The 15599-nt window shown below is 43.2% G+C and overlaps 1 protein-coding gene across 5 annotated transcripts in view; it reads right to left on the bottom strand.

The window, feature by feature from the left end:
- AK4 (adenylate kinase 4) overlaps nucleotides 1-15599 on the bottom strand; it is a 67505-nt gene that overhangs the window by 32451 nt on the left and 19455 nt on the right. The window lies entirely within an intron of this gene.

Below are 15599 nucleotides of genomic sequence, written 5' to 3'. Positions count from 1 at the left end.
ATCTGTTTTTTCCTTAAATCCTCCTAAGATCTTCACCTTCGGATAGGAAGTAATACCCATCTTTTTTAGGACAGCTTTACTGAGATACAATTCACACACCAAAACACTCACTGCCTTAAAGCTACAACTCAGTGATTTTTAATACATTCTCAATGTGCAACCATCACCACTACCTAATTTCAAAACATTTTTTATCACCCCAGAAAGAAACCCTGTACCCATTAGCAAGCACTCCCCATTTCCCCCTCCCTCTATCTAGCCCAACAGCAGCAACTAATCTACTTTCTGCCTTTACAGATTTGCCTATTCTGCACATTTCATATAAATGGAATCATATAATATGTGGTATTGTGTGTCTGGTTTCCTTCACTTAGCATAATGTTTTCAAGGACATTATTGTTCCATTGTATAGATATACCATATTTTGTTTAACGGGCACTGGCACTATTCCCACCTTTGTCTAATATTAACAGTGCTACAACAACTGTTCATGCGCAGGTTTTTGTGTGAACATACGCTTTTTCTCTTGGCTATACCTGTATGGTATGTATGCTTTGTATCTGAAAAATCACTGTGAGACCGTATGCTTGGAGGAACTAGAATGTCTGGTGCTGTTCTACTCTGCAATGGGCAGGCCAGCCCCAGAGGCCGGCTCCTAGTCCCACCTGTCAAACTTTAAGATTGATTTTAATAAAAAAAATATACATCTTCCAGGGTGACAGACCAAGTGAACTGTATGCCAGAGGTGCCCTTCACGCCTCTCCACGTCTGCTAGAGGGCTCCAAACATACTCCCTCTGACACCTCAAGGTGTCCAAATCGTCCTTTCCCTTCCTACCCTGCTCCTGCCCTGGTATTTCTTGCCTCCGGCAGTAACGCTACCCTCCTCAGATGTCATCTTAGAGCAAACACCAGTTGTGTTGGTTTTCTTGACTTCTCCCTTCTAAACTGAACGGGAAGTTCCTGCCAGTACAGTTCTCCAGCATCTGTCACTTCCAAGACAAAGACTAAAACATAAAAGTGCAACAGTCACTGCTGGGAACAAATGCGCCAACTCTGAGGAGGGCGGCAGACCACACGAGGTCACTGAGAGGAAAGAAAGGTCAACAACGGCCCCAGATGGCCATGGTGGTTAACAGGAGGGCAAAGCTTAGTCAAAATCAGAGCTCAGAGGCGCCTGAGGGGCTCAGATTGTTAAGTGTCTGACTCTTGGTTTCAGCTCAGATCAGGATCTCACAGCTGTGGGATGGTGCCCTGCATTGGTCTTTACGCTCAGTGCAGAGATTGCTTCAGATTCTCTCTCCCTCTCACTCTCTCTCTCTCAAAGCAAATAAAAAAAATCTTTAAGGAATAAAAAATTAAAAAGGGTGCCTGAGTGGCTCAGTCGGTTAGTGTCTACCTTGAGCTCAGGCCATGTTCCCAGAGTCCTGGGATAGACCCCACATCTGGCTCCCTGCTCAGCAGAGAGTCTGCTCCTTCTTCTCCCTCTACTTGTACTCTCTCTCTCTCTGTCAAATAAATAAATAAAATCTAAAAATAAACACATTAATTTTTAAAAATTAAAAAAAAAAAGAAAAATCAGAGCTCAAAGAACAAAGCGACGACACATAGTGTCCTTTACATAATGAAGAACAGACAACTGGCCAAAGATTCAATAGACAAAGGATCTCATAGCTAAGATCAAAGTAGGTCCTTTAACTTATAGCAATCCTCAACCTGCTACAAAACTAAAAGACTGCTTTTGTGGTCTTTTGCATATAAGTCAACCAAAAGAATCATATTACTTCAACAGTCAATTCTCAATTCTTAGCTTGGTTCACTTCTCAGTAGCATCTGAAATGGATCTTTGGCGTAAATATGACAGCTAGAGTGAGCCTTTAAAAAAATTTTTTTTAAATTATTATTTTATAGTAATCTCTACACCCAGTGTGGGGCTGGAACTGACAACCCCGAGATCAAAACTTGGATATTTCACCAAATGTGTCAGCCAGGCGCCCCCTACAGTGAGCCTTTTAAAATGCAGACGAACTGAAATACTCCAGTGGCTTCCCCTCTCATTGGGAGTATAAGCCTAAATCCTCACCTTGATCCACAGGGCCCGGGGTAATCAGGCCCTCATTCACTGACCCCACCTCCTACTTCTCTCTCCATTGCCCATTCTACTCCAGCCACACCAGCCTCCTCCTAGTTTTTGGATGATCACAAGTATGTGCTTACGTAGGGACTTTTCAAACCCTTCCCCCAGAATTTCACATCGATCAACACCTCACTTCATTCAGATCTCTAAGCATCACCTCAAACAGGCCTTCCACCCTATCTAAACAGCACAGGGACAAAGATATTCCCCCATCATCCTCTAGTCTCTTACCCTACTTTGCACCGTTTTCTAGAACTCCACATCATACCTATTATATATTGATGTATTTTTAAATTCTATCTCCCCCAACCAGAATATTATTAACTCATTTAGAAAAAATGAAATACTCTATTCAATACCATATACTCAGTACTTAGTATATAGTCTGGTATGTATGAGATACTTCATCACAATTTGTTGCATGAATGAATGAATGAACAAACACTTTGAAGTTGATGGGTGAACCCCCCCCCCCCACAAATCGATCCCATCTTTCCATACATCTATTACAGAAACATGATCCCAAGATCAAATACGGCTCTACTTTGCTAGGTATCAACTTTTTCAAGGGAGACAGGAGACAAGGTATGACTCTGTATTACTTGAGATGGCCACATCAGGTTTCACAGTTCAATCTTATTTCATCAGTATTTTAAACTATGTACAGAGATGAACCGGGTCGAGTATGGGAAATGAGGAGAAGGAAACACTAGGAGCCAATAATGCAGAAGCAAAGGGCTGCCTGGTGGACCTGGAGGGACTTAGCATAGCAGGAGAGAGAGAGAGAGCACGCGCTAGACAAGCAGGATAAGGAGTATGGACTCTGAAAGATTTTTTTTTTTTTCCTAGTACATAGTTTTAGAAATGCCATTCCCACAGCCAAAACCAGCTACTTCATCTACAGGGCCCAGTGCAAAATGAAAATATGGAGCCTCCCTGTTAAAACATTTAAAATCTCTAAATGGCAAAAGCAGAGCATTAAATTAAATACAAGTCCTTACGTGAGGACACAGGTGACATGCCTACAACGGTGTGACACCTGGACTGGGCTGGCATGGTGAAAGCAAAGGCGCCTATGACCATAATCCAAGCAGGAGACAAGGGACCACACTAAAGCAGAAGTGACATTCGACAGCATTCTGCCACTTGAGAGAGCACCTTTGAGACAGGGAAACTGAAAGGACCCCAGAAAGGACTGCTTTTTCGCTACCTCTATTCTTCCTAGGACCTCCAAGAGACCACTGCCTTACACAGGTCTTAAGGTATGTGCTCCTTGTAAAGGTCGAGGAGTTAATTACTTCTCTGAAGTCGTTCAGCACAGTAGGTTTAACATAACATCTACAGAGTGACTGGGCAGACTGGGCAGGACTGTCACGAAGGTTTTCCAAGATCCCTGACTCTAGACCCCTTGACCTCAAGACTCCTGGCTCCAGGGAGAAAGTGACTTACAGAGGTCACCTAAGCACTCAACCTTTGTTTCATCCAGGTCCCAGATGCCTGAGAGGACCAAGACCACCATCCTCAACAGAAACCCGAGACCCCAAGCAAAGAGGAGACTCATTCTCTTTTTCCTTTCGGAGTCTCTCAGACACTCTCTAAATCCTCAGTAAACTCTGCTCTCTCACTTCCTACCAGCTCCCCTTTGGTTTCTCTGCTGCACTAAGTCCAAAACCCTCTTGGCTGCTCTGGCAGGACCCCCTTTGGGCCCTCAGACCCAGCCTACCCACATTACCTTGAGTTAACCCAACAAACACAAGTTTAAAATAAGTCTGCGGAAGACTTCCAGGGTCATCTGAATCCAATTTACTAAGTAAGAGAAAGCGCTAAGTGCAAAATACTGTTCCAACTATTTTTGGCAACCGTAGATCTTCTCTGGAGCAGGACCGAGGACACTTCAACTAATCTGATACAAAGTCAAATTTCTACCCCACCTCTTAATCCCCATCTGAATGAAAACCTGGAAAGGTCAAAAGCCAAAGCAAGACTGACCTAAGGGTCTATCTGCATCTGAATGAAGACCTCACTATGAAGAACTCACTAGGACAGCAAACTAGATAAAGCACTTGGTCAGAAGACAGGGGCTCCCATCCAAAAACCGGGACCTTCATCTGCCCTTGTCCAGTTTGCTTGGAAGAGAAAGCAGTATGGTTAAATGCTAATGCTAGCATGTTTGGATAACACACATACCCACTCCAATTTGTCAAGCAGTATTCCAAAGAAAGGCTGTGGACACACATAGTCTTACAGAGCTTCTGAATCCTTAGTGTGCATACACACTAAGTCATAAACCACCAGGACGTTTGCAAAAATAAACAATACATCGAGAGTGCCAAAAACAGGCCAACAGCTTTGAGTTTTATAGGCTTCATAACAACCAAAAAGAAAATCCATCATGTATTTTGTAAGACTGAATAGAATAGAAGTAATTAAGGCCACATTTGGAAGAATTTTCCTCAGAAAGGAAAAGACAAAGCATCAGATTACAAGATGGTATATATTACAAAATTATGTGTATATGTATAGATACATATGATCATCTTCTATATTAAATACATTAGAAAAATCAACATTCCACCTATTTTGCAACAATATAAATTTTGGGCACCTTAACCTATTTCACTCAATTACTACTAAATATAAATTAAAGTAAAATAATCTTGGTAACTTTAAGAAATATATATTTTTAATTTCAAATATATATGTATATTCATATATATATTCAAATATATATATTTTCAATTTCGAGATTTTTATTTATTCCAACAGCCAAATTTTATAGAATTTCACTCTGTTGGGCAGAAAAATTAAGTAACAGTTATCACAATTAAGTTATACAGCCTCTGACTTTGCCAGTAACATTCCATACAAATGTATGAAATTATGAAACAGAAATGGGTGATGGGTCACAAACTAAATGAAGCTGTTCAAAGGCAGAATCTGCCAGCTAATTCACCACTGAACGCTGAAAGGTTATCCCTGAAAATACTAGCCCAGAACTGCAGAAAGCCAGTAAGACTCCCCTAGTTCTAGACACTGGAGACAAAGAGGTTTGTTTTAACAAAGGCAAGGATTAAAATTTCAAGATAACCAACTTTAGTCCAACTTTAGTCCAATAATCAACTTTAGTCCACCACTGGAATGAAGTCTTATGGGACCATACCTCAACTGCTATTAATACTTTAAGCAAAAGCAAATGAGGTCTTTTTAATTTCATCTGAATATGTCTTCTCTCTCTTTAGCATGTACTTTTTCAATAACCAACCCATAAAGTGCCAACACAAGGACAATTATATCACGTGTGTTTGGTGTCAAAGACACCCAATCAGCTGTGCAGTAAGCCTGCCAGCACCCTATAAGAGACCCCCCAGTTTACCAAAGTCCACCCCAGTCACTCCAATCACTCAGAACCACAAGCCAAGATTCTCCTCCTCAGGAACACACACCAGTCACCAACCAAAATTTTCTGTGCGTCCACTACGTGCCAGGCACCATGGGAGGCACTACAGATACAGATATAACAATAACTTCGAGAAGCTTACTGATTAGGAGAGAAGTGGAAGAGTCACAGAGAAATCATTATTTAACAAGTGTGTGTGCTGGAGTGCATGTAAGGAGCTTGGAAACAGCCGCTCTGTCCTCAAAAGAAGAAAAAATTGAATAGACTGAAAAATAAGCCACTCTTCTTGGATGGAGGAAGAAAAGGGAGGACACAAGGCAAACCACTGCTCCCAGATTTGAGGGGCAGACAGACAGATACAGGAGCCACATATTACCCGAGCAGAGACCCACAAATGGAAGCCACCTCGGGAACCAGAGCTAGGCAGGAAAACCTAAGGGGCCCCCACAAGATTGTGAGATTTACATCCAGGAGCTCCACCAGGATCCCACAGTCATCAATACTGGAGAAAAATCCCCTCAAGCTTCCACTGGAGGGGAAAGGAACCATTCTGCAATAGCCAGAGCACTCTGTTCTTAGCAATCCGTGCACGATACATGCAGAGATGGAGATAGAACGAAGAGGTTTAACCACAGGACTCCATATTAACCTTGGAAAATAAACAGCTATAAAGAGATAGCTCATAATTAGGTTACTGAAATTCTTTTTTTTTTTTTTAAAGATTTTATTTATTTATTTGACAGAAATCACAGGTAGGCAGAGGGTCAGGCAGAGTGAGAGGAGGGAAACAGGCTCCTTGCTGAGCAGAGAGCCCAACGCAGGGCTCAATCCCAAGACACTGGGATTGTGACCTGAGCCAAAGGCAGAGGCTTTAATCCACTGAGCCACCCACGGCCGTGGTTACTGAGATTCTAAATGTCACTTTGCCTCCGGTATAAATCTCAAACTGATTTTATTTCCCTGTAAGGCTAGGCTTTGATCAAAAGACAGGATTTAATAATCAGTAGCTCCCACCTAACATTACTCTTCTCCCATATCCCACACCCTCATGCCACCATTTCCCACCTGCAGCCAGAGGGGACCAACTTGCACAGCTGACCATGTTGCAACCCTTCTTAACAGGCATCAGTGGGGTTTGATCTACTACTGTCCATTTGGTGGCTTCTAAGTCCTTCCGAGACCTGACCTGTGCCTACGTCTATAGCCTGGTAGCCTTTCTCCCTTCACCCATGTGCAACACCCCACTCTACCTCTATTCTCCAGCCCCAGGTCTCTCTTCCCTCTTCAACTTCCCCAAATGACATTAGCCCTACACACACACACACACACACACACACACACGCGCGCGCGCGCTCCTGTTCTCCCACTCTGTAGCACTCAGGTTCGTATTTCATTTATCTTGCCAGTCTTCCCCACCATACAGCTGGTAATCACATCCATCTGGTACACCAGTGTTTCTGCCGCACCTATTCAAAACAGACACTCAACAAGCACTTGAGACTGACTGGTCATTCCAACTCCATTCAACGCCCAGAGGGCCAGGGCTAACGGAATTTCTTGCAACAGAGGTAGCTACTCCTCACAGAACAATCAGATGGAGGTACAAACACTTCACTGGAATGTATCTTTCCCAGTGAGGACTTAACATGTTCAGTTCCGTTGCACAAAGAGGTATCAAAAACAACTACATGCAAGTTATCGTAAGTGAAGTTCACTGATCTTGCTATTCTAAGTCAGCCGTTTGCTCAAAAATATTTACGAAGCAACGATGCTCCGTGCCATGCTATAGCACCCCGCCCCCCATATCAGGGAAACAAGGGAGCATCAGCAGTCGTCCCCTAGTATGCTCCTAATGGCTTGGCCAGGCATCGAACTGTTGACAAACAGGCCTATTTCAAAACAAAGCTGAGGTTTAGGAATGGTGTCCTATCTTTCACTGGCACAACCAGAAATAAAAATAAAGTTTAGTTTTATGTCTTCTTGCCTAAAGAATCTGCCCATTTTTATAAAAGTCAAAAAGTCACAAAATTAAACTTGTGTATTCCTCAAAGTACTGCTAAGGGATACAGGCATATATGGCAAAAACAAAACAAAACAAACCCACATACAGTGAAGCAAGAGAATAACAACGATGAGATACAGGATAGCAGTTGGGAGTAATGGAGAAAGGACATCTGGGGGGTGTCCTTATCCCTCTTGCTGAGTGGTAGAGACACAACTGTTATCCTCTGGAACATATACATGCTGCACACCCTCTTTTTCTTCTGACTGCCCATAATGTGAGGGCAAACTGGATACAGAAGACAGAGATGGACAAATGTCCACAAAGCAGCAAATTCCCAAGATGCCTGGCTAAGGCTCCAGAAACAAGTAAATACTCAATGTACTTCTTTTCATTGTTCAAGCTAGAAATGCTGAGTGAAAGGCCCCTGTAACAGAACTTGATTTCCTCATAACACTACCTAAAACCAGTAGAAACCACTGCCCACTTCCAGTATCATCCCCTCTCCAAAAGTTTTGTCATGAGAATGCCAACACACACACACACACACACACACACACCCCTAAAGGCATGGTGAGAAATGAACTGCAGTTTTAGGATTCTGCAAACTACAGGTTCTCTACTCCCCCAGCCTGCCCCCCCAAGAACATTTTGGCACCAAACTTGTCACAAAATGAAGAAAATTTTCATTTGATAAACTACTTATCATTGATATCACTTTGATGAATCTTTTAGTAAGAAAGTAAGCTTTACCAAAAAAATCACTGTGAATAGATATCAAAGTCCTTTAAAGGCAGAAATTATGGAAGAAAGGCATTTTGGCACCTAACTCAAATGACTCATTACAGATGGCTGGTGTCCACCCTTCAAATGGCCTTGTTCAAAGCCAGGCTTTCTTTTCCTTTAGTACAAAAAGACATGGTTTTTAATCACTCCCTAACACTTGTGATTGATAGCTATGAAGAAGAAACGTCTGAACCTCCTGTAATGGTCAAGAGCTTACACTTCAGAGCCAGACTGCCTAGGTTCAAATCCTAGCACTGACACTTCCAAGCTCTAAGACAGGGTCTGTGCTGCATACCCCATGCACATCACAGTATGCATGACCAGATGTGGTTATATTTCTATCTACAGTTCACTCTTCTTCTTTTTTTAAATTTTTTTTTATTTTTAAGAGTATTTATTTATTTATTTGACACAGAGAGATCACAAGTAGGCATAGAGGCAGGCAGACAGAGAGAGAGGGGAAAGCAAGCTCCCTGCGGAGCAGAGAGCCCACTGCGGGACTCGATCCCAGGACCCTGAGATCATGACCTGAGCTGAAGGCAGAGGCTTAACCCACTGAGCCGGGACTGTTTACAAATCCTTCACACCAGGTTATAATGCCTTTGAGGCTAGAGACCATCTTATTTTAACCATCAATAAATACCACTTCACTTGAGATGTAAAACTATCCCATCTTTAAACTCTCATCCTCCGGTCTCCAACATCCTACAGATTATTAGATGAACTTTCACCTCATTAAACCCCCTGCTTTACCTTACATGTATTATACTGTACAATCCTAGTAACCACAGTCATGACTTCAAGGCATTAAGACTCAGAAAAACCTGCTCGATCACACAGTAAGAATTACAGGCAGCAATGTTTCCTTTAAATGTTATCTTAATTCTTTGGCATTGAATAACTGCATAAAATAAATTACTAAATTAAGCAAAACATTGTTATTTGATTTAACTATATAAATGGACATTTCATACCTTTGGCCAGTGGTTCTCACACTTCTTGCTTCAGCCTATTCAAGCTGGTGCAGAAAGATCCTTAGCACAGGTTGTACTTGGATCCCTAGCCTGACCTCTGAACAAGCAAGGATCTGTTCCTACAAGTGCATGTTTGCTCCTCCTAAAGCTGACATTCTTAAACACCCACAAAATGTGTATGAGTCAACTCTTACAGATTTCTGAGATTAAGATTCCAAAATATTCTCTAACAGAAGAGGCAGAAAGTTTGATGTGAAGAGAAGAACTTATTTTCACACTAACAGGTATATACATGGAAGTCATCCCAAGTGAGAGGTTATACTAGGCTATATTGCCAAAAATCTGCTCTCCCTCTTTTTGAGCTGAATCTTCTTCTGGGTGTCTGTGTGACAAAGATAAGCTTTACCTAAAAACCTTCTTGATAAATCACAAGACATTAAAGATTGTAAACTATTTCCAAAGAAGGTAACAAAGATGGCTTTATATTTCATTTTATATAAAATAATACAAAACTTTGAAACCATAAAGGAAGACTTTCATCCCGTTTGTCCTTTACTCCTTTGGATGAAGAACTCCCCCTCCAGGGGATCAAGTCGCTGACCACAGGTCTCTCCTGAGGAGCAGTGACTTTACATGGAGTGCTGATCTTCTAAGCCTGACCTTTGCTATTTGGCCTTAGGGTCCAGTACCTACCTCATCCTGGGAACAATTATTATTGGTGTCAACCACAGCAAATTGCAGCTAACATTATTTGAATCTGTGATCTATATAATCAATCACTCTCTAAGTCAAAAGAAGGTTCACAGCAAAAAAAGATCTTTCTTATAACCTAGATTTGAATTCAAATCTATGTAAAGTATAAATGTGCACTTCTTTACCACTAATTATGATTAGAAATGAAAAAGCCTATAATGTGTTTTTTTTAATTGAGGTTAAAACTGACATATAACATTAGTTTCAGGAGTACAACAAAATAACCTGATATCTGTAGATATTAGGGAATGATTACCACAGTAAGTCTAGTTCACTTCTGTCACTAGACACAGTTACAAACTTTTCTTCTCCTGATGGTAACTTTTAAGATCTATTCTGTTAGCAAGTTTCAAATATACAGTACAGTATTATTAATTAGAATCAACATGTTGAACAATATACCTCCATGACTTACTTATTTTATAACTGGAAACTTGGACCTTCTGACTGCATTCGCCTATTTTGCACCTCCCTCCCCATCCCCACATCCGGCACCCGCCGATTTGTTCTCTGCGTCTATGAGCTCAGGACCATTTTGTTCTGTTTGCTTGTATAGTCCACATATATGTGAGATCATACATTTGATTTATTCTTGCCATCTGCATTTTTTTTTAAAGATTTTATTTATTTATTTGACAGAGAGAGAAATCACAAGTAGGCGGAGAGTCAAGCAGAGAGAGAGAGAGAGAGAGAAGCAGGCTCCCGCTGAGCAAAGAGCCCGATGTGGGGCTCGATCCCAGGACACTGAGATCATGACCTGAGCCAAAGGCAGCGGCTTAATCCACTGAGCCACCCAGGTGCCCCGCCATCTGCATTTTTATCATGGGATGATACCCTTTTAAACACATCAGAATGGCTCCATAATGAGGCAGAGCACCAAGATGATTCAAGGAATTACCAGCAGGCTGAAAATCAGGCCTCTTGGCTCTTAGAGCTCTGCTTCTAAGTCACTGTCCACAGGATGGAATACAGCAACGTGCCTCACACATCATGGCTTCGGGTATCCTCATCTGCATGGAGGGGCCCCACCAGCTCTGTCATCTCTGAGGTGGAATTTCAACTTCCTTCACCTGGTTTTGTGGCCACGTGTGGGAGCCAGGGGATCCAGCTTGCCCAGTATGTGTAGAATCACATCAGTCTGCTTCCAACCACCAAGATTCCACTGGAGCTGAGGAGAAGGAGCAGCTCCCTGCTTTCAGAGGCAGTCCCCGCATGGGTCCCCACACCCATGCTAGATAGAGGGGTGCGGTCCGACCAGACCCCAGGCCTGCACCACCTTGGTGCTTCCTCACACCTGGCCTGCCAGACCTCCTGCAAATAAGGGCCAGCGTTTTGCTTGGCCTCTCTGCTCTTTTCTCTCTGGTCAGGCGGCATCTGTACATTCACTCAGTCTCATTTTGTACCCCCTGGGTCCAGGGGGTATGTTGTTATAATAGCCAAGATTAAAAATATATATGGACAAAAGCCAAGATTCTGCGTAGGGAAGGGGTTCGCATTACTGGAAGAGCAGGTGATCCAATATCTAAGTATAAGGGAAGTCCAGCAGATTCTTTATCCTGAAGCTTTCTGCCCACACCAACAGATCAATTATTATTTGACACTGCACAGGGATTCAAAGAATAAAACAGTGCAGTAACCTCATTTTAAGAATTTAAATAGATCATGAAAGAAAAAGATACCAGGAGTCTTAGAAGCCAAAAAATTTTGGATGTCTTATGTCAGGAGCATTTTTTTGGCCCCGAAGGGGAACACATGCATTTATAAACATACCATGAACATCTGGCCCAGTACCACATGCTGCCTTATATAAGCAGATCGGGATGGAAGCAACAGAAGCTGGCCAAGGGAACACATGGGAAAAGGCAAGTCATCTGTGAGGTGTGCCAAAATCCCAAATGAGTTTTAGAGCCACAGCGTTTCCCGTCTCAGGCTCCTGTTCTGCCAGCGGGCCTCGGTGGCCAGCACACTGGGCACTTGCAGCCTGAGGAGCAGGACTGACCTTCAGACTCGCCGCCCCACCTGGGACCTCGGCACGACTCCATTACTCGGTACTTTCAGAGGACAGGGAGGAAATTCACTTTTAAATAAGCAACAGAAAAAGGAACTCCTTCGTCTCGCACGAGGCCCTGAGTATGGATCCAGCCGTGCCAGGCACCCCGCCGGCTGCCTGTATGCGGGATCCTGGCAGCGGACCAGCGTGAGGGAAGCTGCCGTCTCCTCTGCTGCCATCTGCTCCCACAGGGTGCGTGGCTACTGCTGCCCGAGAGGGCGTCTTCCCTCCTTCCCTCTCTCCCTCCCTTTCCCCCACCCTCCACCCCACTTCTATCTCATGGCTTTCTGGCCATGCTCTGGTGGAGAACTACAGCCAAATACCTAAGATGAGCCCCGCTGGCCAGCCTCCAGCAGACAGTCCCGCAGGTGGAAAGGGGAGCAGGGCAAAGCCGCTCCTAATGCTCTAGTAGCACATGGCTCCCAGCGGGGGCAAAAGGTCCACGAAGCAGGTGGACAGGCAATCACCCTGTGACATCCAGCAGGAAGAATGACAGGTAATACCAGAGCGCAGCACTTGCAAAAACCAGTATCCAGGTTCCTCAAGAAATTCAAAGTCGAATTACCACATAATCCAACAATGTCACTTCTGGGTGTTTATCTGAAGAAAATGAAAATGCTAACTTAAAAAGATATCTGCACCTCCACGTTCACTGTAGCATTCTCTATGATAGCCAAAATATGGAAACAATCTAAGTGTCCAGCAATGGATGAAGGGATAAAGAACACAGGGTATTAAAATAATAGGGCGCCTGGGTGGCTCAGTGGGTTAAGCCGCTGCCTTCGGCTCAGGTCATGATCTCAGGGTCCTGGGATCGAGTCCCGCAGTGGGCTCTCTGCTCGGCAGGGAGCCTGCTTCCCTCTCTCTCTCTGCCTGCCTCTCCATCTACTTGTGATTTCTCTCTCTGTCAAATAAATAAATAAAATCTTTAGAAAAAAAAATAAATAAAATAATAAAGAAAATATGGTGTCTCTCTATATATACCATACGTGCACAAACGTGCAAGTGTGCAATGGAATATTACTCAGCCGTAAAAAGGGAAGAAACCTTGCCATGTACAGCTTGGATGGAGTTAGTGAGTATCATGCTAAGTGAAGTCGGTCAGTCAATGGAATATTACTCAGCCATAAAAAAGAAGGAAATCTTGCCATTTACAACAGCTTGGATGGAGTTAGTATTATGCGAAGTGAAATAAGTCAGAGAAAAACTAATTACCATGTGATTTCACTCATATGTGTTATTTAAAAAACAAAACAAAGGAGCAAAAGGAAAAAAAAGAGAGAGAGAAACCTAGAAACAGATTCTTCACTCTAGAGAACAACCTGACAGTTACCAGAGGGGAGGTGGGTGGGAGCACAGGAGAAGTAGGTGACGGGGATTAAGGAGCACACTTGTATGGAAGTATTCAATCGCTATATTGTACACCTGAAACCACTGTATGTGAGCTAACTGGAACTTGAATAAAATCAATGACCAACGAACTAACTAGAGTGTTAACAGGAAAATAATACCAGAAGCACGTAACTTAACACATATGAGGTGCTGGAAGAGAGCCAAGCACACTGCTGTCAAGACCACTATTTTGCTTTCTTAAAACTAAAAAAAGTATTATATGCACAGAAGTGTTTTGTACACAAAAAGGGAGAATATTGTACATTTTTGGATGGGTGTGTCAGTTTTATGTATTTGTAAGTATATTCTCAATTGCGAGCTTAAACTAAAAAAACTTTTTTTGTTAAAGAAAAAAGGATTAAAGAGGACAACTTAGGTTGTACAAACAAGTTTCATTTAACACTACATGAACTGGACAGTCTTTCAGAGAACTACAAAATGAGGCAGAAGGTAGGAAGGCTTTTTTTGTTGTTTTAAAGATTTTGTTTATTTGTCAGGCAGAGATCACAAGTAGGCAGAGAGAGACAGAGGGAAGCAGGCTCCCCGCCAAGCAGAGAGCCCGATGCGGGGCTCGATCCCAGCACCCTAGGATCATGACGTGAGGTGTAGGCAGAGGCTTAACCCACTGAGCCACCCAGCTGTCCCTCTTTCTTCTCTTTTTAAAAAATCCCATCTTTATTTATTTACTTATTCAGCTTAAAAATATTGAAGGAATCCTTTGCACCTTGAGGCTTAGTTTAAGTCACTCAGCTGAACAAGACCTGCCCTTGTGGTGGTCTCCTTCAGAGGGGAGGGTAGATGGTTGAACAGAGGATTCAAGAGTGGGAAGAACTGGAAGAGATCAATGGCTTGAGGAAGTGGAAGTAGGCTTGGTGGGCGTGGGAAGCTGCAGGTTTGCTGGACCTTCGGCTGAGTGTGGGCTCTGATCCCACTTCCTGGGAAGCCAGCCGGAAGCCAGCCGGCACGTGGCTCAGTCACTTTGTAGATCCATTTCTTCAGCTGCAAAGCAAGAATAATAATGGTACGGCCTCCGAATGTGGTAAGAATTAAATGAGGTAATGCATATATGGGATTAGAATAATGTTTGGTCCAATACTTAATTTTTTAAAATGTGCCCCTTAGGTGATGGGATGGCTCAGTGACTTAAGCATGTGCCTTTGGCTCAGGTCATGATCCCAGGGTCCTGGGACTGAGCCCCTTGTTGGGCTCCTTGCTCAGTGGGGAGCCTACTTCTCCCTCTCTCTTCTGCCTTCTGCTCCCCTCTGCTGTCCTCTCTCTTTCTCTCTGTCAAAGAAATAAAATATAAGAAAAAAAATGTGCCTGACGATAGCGTTGATGTAAGTTTCTAGGCCCAAGATGGAACCACTTGTGCACACTGTCCTATGTCAGCAAACTGAAACTTAAGATAATTTTTGTGCCTCTGTAACTGCTCCCTGTGACCAGAAAAGCAGTGTATTTTGTCAGCCAGTATCCAAAGAGGCCAGGCCAGCTCTGGGCCTTCTCACCAGAAAGAAGGTTGACTCTGTGGCCCCACCCAGTCAGATAGTTTCCTTTTTCTTTCTTGTTTTTATCCTATAAAACCTTCCTATGGGGGCGCCTGGGTTGCTCAGTGGGTTAAAGTCTCTGCCTTCTGCTCAGGTCATGATCCCAGGATCCTGGGATTGAGCCCCACATCATCGGGCTTTCTTCTCAGCAGGGAGCCTGCTTCCCTTCCTCTCTCTCTGCCTGCCTCTCTGCCTACTTGTGATCTCTGTCTGTCAAATGAATAAATAAAATCTTAAAAAAAAAAAAAAAAAGAAAGAAAGAACGAAAGAAAGTAACAGGTATTGGAGGACTGAAAGCTGGGGGATAGATAGATGGAGAGAGAGAGCAAGCAAATACTCCAGAAAGAAAAAGAGCAAGAAAGTAACACATTAACTCTGAACTAGGGGACGGGCTGACAGAACTAGGGGGTGTGTGTGAAGAACGGCTGACAGGTGTTAGGATAGTGGCATCCAACATGCCCCATCAACTCACTCCAAACATCATGCCCAAAACTCAATATGACCATCTCATATGAGGGGTCCTTTGGGAGAAGAAAATATAGGTAATGGCCAACAGGGGACGAAG

This window comes from Mustela nigripes, chromosome 14 (assembly GCF_022355385.1).
Source record: "Mustela nigripes isolate SB6536 chromosome 14, MUSNIG.SB6536, whole genome shotgun sequence".
NCBI lineage: Eukaryota > Metazoa > Chordata > Mammalia > Carnivora > Mustelidae > Mustela > Mustela nigripes.
The sequence above is the reverse complement of the archived record's forward strand: the minus strand, read 5'-3'. Positions and strand labels throughout refer to the sequence as shown.